The sequence below is a fragment of the Amia ocellicauda genome, chromosome 12, assembly GCF_036373705.1.
Source record: "Amia ocellicauda isolate fAmiCal2 chromosome 12, fAmiCal2.hap1, whole genome shotgun sequence".
NCBI classification, from domain to species: Eukaryota; Metazoa; Chordata; class Actinopteri; order Amiiformes; family Amiidae; genus Amia; species Amia ocellicauda.
In genome coordinates this window covers 30,534,519-30,540,453 of record NC_089861.1, presented here as the reverse complement: position 1 = coordinate 30,540,453, position 5,935 = coordinate 30,534,519, and the positions used below count along the sequence as shown (strand labels likewise).

The window sequence follows — 5,935 nt, the reverse complement described above, 5'->3', positions numbered from 1 at the left end:
CGAACCGGACTGCCTTTGTTCCAACCACATGGACCTCGTGCCGTGTGCTGTTATCTGAGCCCGAAGCCAGAGAGGCCTCTCTGCGACGAAGTTCAGATAAGTTTAACAGTTTGGAGTTCATGATTCATGACATTTGAGAAATCAATTAGAAATGTTAATCTGTGATTCATAACTCTAGAATGTGTAATATCATTTAGTTTTCTTAAATATAAATGTGTGTTGCATTAAACTGTTTTGTTGATAATTTTAGAAATAAAATCTGTCAACACCGAGAAATATCTTCTTATTCCTGTTTAACTGTTTAGTCTGAAATTGACACAAGTTAATAGACATTAGATTATTGGTGGCCCTGCCTATCCTTAATCATTGAATAATAATCAGTTAAGGGAAATTGTGGTAACAAGTAATGATAGGATCTTTCTCGGCACCTAAACGTGAATGAGACTGATATATATATAACGAGAAGTTACCTGACATAAATACTAACCTGCGTAGTTATTTAATGTCTGACTAACAATACTAATGAGAGACTCACCTTCGTCTTACTAACCGGTATTGTAGTCAATGTGTTTATAACCTTTTTTGTTGAACGATTTGTGTGATATCATATGCGATCCCATGGTCTTTGATTTGGTCACGAAAGTGATTTTTCTTTGATTTGTTGATCTAGAGTTGAATTTTAATTAGTTTTTCCCTTTTGTATAATTAGTGTAGTGCTACATTTAGTCTTGTTTTTGAATAAATTTGACAATTTATATCTTTGGAAGTGGTGTCTGCGTCCAATTATTACAGAAATTGAGTTCTACAAGATTCCAGGATTCGTGATAAGGTGATACTATAAATTCACTTCTTTAATTGAAATTTATAAGTGTACCTTATGCTACACATATATACATGCTGCAGCGTGCATCAGCTGTGATACAACTATTTAAACGTTCATGTTTGTCCCCGTCTCTCCCACCAGGGCCTGGCACCGAGTATCGCATACAGGAGTTTCAAGCTGAGAGCTGTTTTGACGCCCAGGGCGGCTCCCAGCCTCTCTGTACTGCAAACCACAGTACAGAGTACTGCAGCATTGCGCCAGACTATGTCAAATGGTGCTCGGCCAAAACACTGCGCTGTGTCCACCGCAACCCATTCACAGCGATGGAGGGTAAGATGCTGAACTCCAAGAAGGAAAATATTGCTTCTCATTCTGATGTTCAATTTTTCTTCCATTCCCCCCACCTCCCCATCAATAGCCTGAACCCCAACACTAACATTTCAATTACATACGATTCTACACCCAATTCAATTGAGTCAGCAGAAAAGCAAACCTAACCTTAACAAAGGACCACACCACAATGTAACACTGATCTAAACAATAAACTTAATTTCAGTGCACATTTGAACTCAAATACTCAAAATAAGACTCTAAAATCAACCCAAACAATTGAAAGTGCAACTCCCCGCACACAGATACAGTGATCCACATTGCTTAGTATCATCTTGTGACTGTCTTCAGCCTCAGAAAATGGTGACCGACTCTGTCCTTCTGCCTCTTTTTGCAGGATACCCAGCCAAAAATCGAAAAAGTAAGGGCAACTTTCATTCCATTCCATTAATTACAAAATTAATTATGACCTCTGAACTCTTGTACAGCAATATTCTAAATGTATTACACCATTATACATTTGGGTGTCAGCTTGATTTCTCTCTAGGGTCTTGTCAATAGAGTCTCAAATGAAAACTGCCAATCAGCCAGAATTAGGTGCATCATAGTATGATTTTACTTGTTGTGCTTGTGAATGTAACATTACACATGGGATACAACATCTCAAGCCCCAGTGTCTGTTTTAAAAGTGCTCATGAATTTTGCTTTTACTTCTTCTCCAATGCTGTATGAATTATTTCAGGCATATCCTTTGAAAGGGAGTTTAACACCAAGGCTGCAGATGAAGGTAAAGCATTATTTCTACAGGCCATGCATTGGGAGACATTGTTAAAAGAGGCTGTGTACACTGTACACGATGACAGTCCTGTTTAGTTTTTTCCAAAGCAGACAGTCGCTCAGAATCCACAGGACACCACAATGACCAAAGCAAAGACGTCCAAAGGAATTAAGATCATGTAGCTAAATGCATGCTTGCTTTAATGAATCTAACCAAATACAACAGATATTTCAGGTGGATATGACAGGGAAAGAATGAACTGGTGTGTTTTTAAATAGAGCAACACATGCTCAGATGGATTGTAATATTGTTCATTTACTTCAATGTAGAAGGGTCTTCCACAACTTGACAAGGGACACTGAGATGAATGCTACAGTGTCAAAGCAGCACAAAAGTAAAGTCCTTAAGTCTTTTTCCTGTTTTTTTCCTTGATTGTATTACTGCACTTTTGTAATGCTTTAAAATGTGTCTCTCTTCAACTGATAGTCTCCCTGGATAAGGGCGTCTGCTAAAAAATGATATTATTATTATTATTATTATTATTATTATTATTATTATTATTATTATTATTATTATTAATAGAAATTAATAATAATTGGCTTTATGTGCCAAATATGAATTTCTATACTTTTCTTAGGAGTGACAAAAGTCAAAATAATCATCAACAGTGTTGTTTTTAAATAAAAAAAATTCTATTGCACACCTACCACAGTACAATCTTGATTTAATTCTAGATTCCAGTTCCAAGAAGTGGTTTGTGGGTGGAGTTGTTGCTGTAATCATCATGTTTATCGTGGTAAGTACTGTATTATTGTCCACAGTCCTGTTTGAGTTGTTCAACAGGTTAATATTTTTAGTGAGGATTTGATTTAATCGCTAATATTAAATTATTCTTCTATATATGTTTTTTCTCCTTCCTCAGTGCAGGTCATTTGGAAAAAAAATACACTGAAGAAATGTTTCCCGAATTAAGGTCCCTCTCTTCTCAGAACACTTCTTAGATACAAATCAACTGAAGAAGAAATGTTATGCTTAATGCTAACATTACACAAGGACATTACAATTATCAGAATCAGCCCAGCCATAAAACAGGTGTATGAAGGTAATTCATGTATTCTGATGATATTATATTGGCCTTGAGCAGACTGGCTAGTTCTCACTGCCCACTACAGATCAGAACACAGCCTCGACATTTTTCATTTTTGGGACTCTGCTCTGTATTCTGGAACACAGTGCTGTCATTCTTCAACTAATGTGCTTTCTTGTGTTGCATTTGGTTTTGGCTCTTTGGACAGAAAACCCCCCACTGTGTACATAAAAGCTTTTTGTGGACTCTCTTAGCTGGATCAACTTCAGAGTTTATATCTTGGTCCCTGTTTTTCATAATAATAATAAACATAGGTTTGTTCATTTATATCATGAAATAAGCTGCATTATTAATGAATCAATTGAAAGTTTTTTTTTTTCCATATGGTTTTGTGTTTAAGCTTGTGTACCAGGACATATTTTTATCTTTTTGTATTTTGTACTTTTGTGTTTACTGTATTTTGAAATGGTTTATATTGCCTGGATAAGGGTGTCTGTCAAGAAATAAATCTTATTAATAAAATAATAACATGAATAATAGTTACCCCTGACAGCTATCGGTAGGTACTGAAATGCTTAATGGATGTACTTTTCTAATCATATATTGAAATAATGAATTTGATCAATTTTATTAACTATGCAACTCCACACAATATACATTTTAAAAATAAATATGTGCTTGTTCAATAACAACCATGCATACAGTTGCCTGTTCCATTTTTCCCCACCTGCAAGGATTAATGCAAGGATTTCTAGGACATCTGCACTACAGAGATGCGCTCTTGTGTAAATGCACGCAAAGGGTGCACTGGAGGACACGTGGTAAGCCACTTTAATGTTTAATTGTCATATTATTGATACCAGGGGTGTTGCTAGACATGAAGCTCTACTGGGGCACAGGCCCCCCATTACTCATTTTTAATTTATTTTTAGAAAGCCTGTGTGACAGGCCGCTGTCTGTCACGGCACGGCTGCTGCTGACGTCCGCTGATAAGGTGCTCATGTGCCGCAGCTGTGTTGTCGCTCCCTCGCAGACAGGCTGCGGACTCACGGCTGCGGGCAATGAGCACCGAGGCGATTGTGACATCAGCGGCAGCTGTGCCTTGTCTATTTAATCCCTCTCCCTCGCTGACGGGGGCAGCTAACTGCCGAGAAGGAGGACTGACTCTCCTAACCCTGACTGCCCGGAGCCCCCTATTTTGTGTTTTGTTTGTTTTACCCCCTTGTGTTTTGTCCCCTGTGAACCCCAATAAAGGCCGGACACCACCAGAACCCGAGACTCTCTCCCTCCTTGTGTCCAGTTTCTACAGCCTGCTGCATGCAAGAGGTATGCAACACAATGCACTATACAAACTTCCCTTGCTTAACCCACTATTCCTACACTGCAACAAGTACTGGGAAAGGTAAACATGTAGAGATATTAATCTTTATGAAAATATTTATATAAGTATAAGTATCTTCAACATACAGTACATGAACATTCTCAGCATGTTTTACGGCATAAAAGGCAGACACTGTATATGCAAATACCAAAATCTACCTCACTTCTGACTGGCATGGCGACGCTGGCCTCTGTGGCTGCAGTGGGTATTATAGCACTGTCATGGTCCCCTAGCGCTCCCCCTCTATCCCCACTAGGGGTCGCCATTTCCCTGCCTTCTCCCTGCTCTCGTCACTCTGTCTCTTAACATTCTGGTCACCCATTGTGCACTCCTGTTCTATCCCTCTGTTCCCATTCGCCCTGCACCTCCCAAGCCTGGTTTCTGCTCCCTTTATAATCCCCTCACTTCCCTCAGTCTGGGCGAAGTTTTGCCAGTCCTTACTGCAATTCCGAGCCCTTGTTCCTCCGAGCCCTTGTTCCCTCGACCATCGCCCGTGACCACGACCTCATCTCTGCTTAGCCTCCATTGTCCTGATCCGCCGGTACCCGACCCATGCCTGTCCGACCATCCTGCGATCCAGCACTGCACTTGGATCCCCTGTTCCCGAGCCCCCGAGGTTAAACGTGACAAGCAGCACACAGGCGCGCATGCATCAGTTTGTTTTCTGTTAAACTGTGTTGTTAAAACTCAAACTTGAGATTTTACTGGGGCACAGCAGATTTATACTGGGGCACTTGCCCCAGTAAAAGGGGTCTAGTGATGCCCATGGTTGATACCAACAATTCAGTTTTGATATCAACAATTAAATGCCATATTGATAATTAATATTGGAAGTATATTAGAATGGAATTTTGTATCAACAATTCAGTTTGAGGAAAAAAAAAAACATAACAGGGAAAATGTGCGATTGATATCTCCAATGTTTTCATATAGGACGTATTGAGACACCTACAAAGTCAATAAAAATGGTCAGTGCATTTGAATATGGAAATGGTCTAATTTTGCATACTGCAGTAGTCTACGGCTCATTTCATTGAACAAAAAATGAAATAAGCCCCCCTCTCCAGATAGCACAAGAAGTTGAGCCAACATCACCGACTACTCAACTCAGCTACTCGTCCAGTCACTGGTCCTCTCCCGCCTGGACTACTGCAACTCCCTCCTGGCCGGCCTGCCTGCATCTACTACCCGCCCACTCCAGCTCACCCAGAACTCTGCGGCTTGTCTGGTATTCTCTCTGCCACGATTCGCACACGCTACTCCACTGCTGCGCTCCCTCCACTGGGTCCCGATAGCGGCATGCATTCAGTTCAAGACTTTGACCCTCACCTACCGCTGTCTTGACCACATCACCAAGCTACCTTCTGTCACTCGTCTCTCCATACATCCCCTACAGACCACTGCGCTCCTCCAGTGCCAGAAGGCTAACTCTGCCTCCTCTCCACTCTCCTTCCTCCAGAGCCGCTCCTTCTCATCCCTGGCCCCTAAGTGGTGGAACGACCTGCCCACCAAAGTCAAAACAGCAGAGTCCTTGAC

The 5,935-nt window shown here is 40.7% G+C and overlaps 1 long non-coding RNA gene across 1 annotated transcript; it reads left to right on the top strand.

Moving 5' to 3' along the window:
* The first annotated feature begins 960 nt into the window (after positions 1 to 960).
* LOC136764140 (uncharacterized) lies at positions 961 to 3,717 on the top strand. Its single transcript, XR_010821152.1, has 6 exons — positions 961 to 1,153; positions 1,551 to 1,574; positions 1,896 to 1,940; positions 2,261 to 2,325; positions 2,666 to 2,727; positions 2,854 to 3,717. It is a non-coding gene; the product is annotated as an uncharacterized LOC136764140 (long non-coding RNA).
* The last annotated feature ends 2,218 nt before the right edge of the window (positions 3,718 to 5,935 follow it).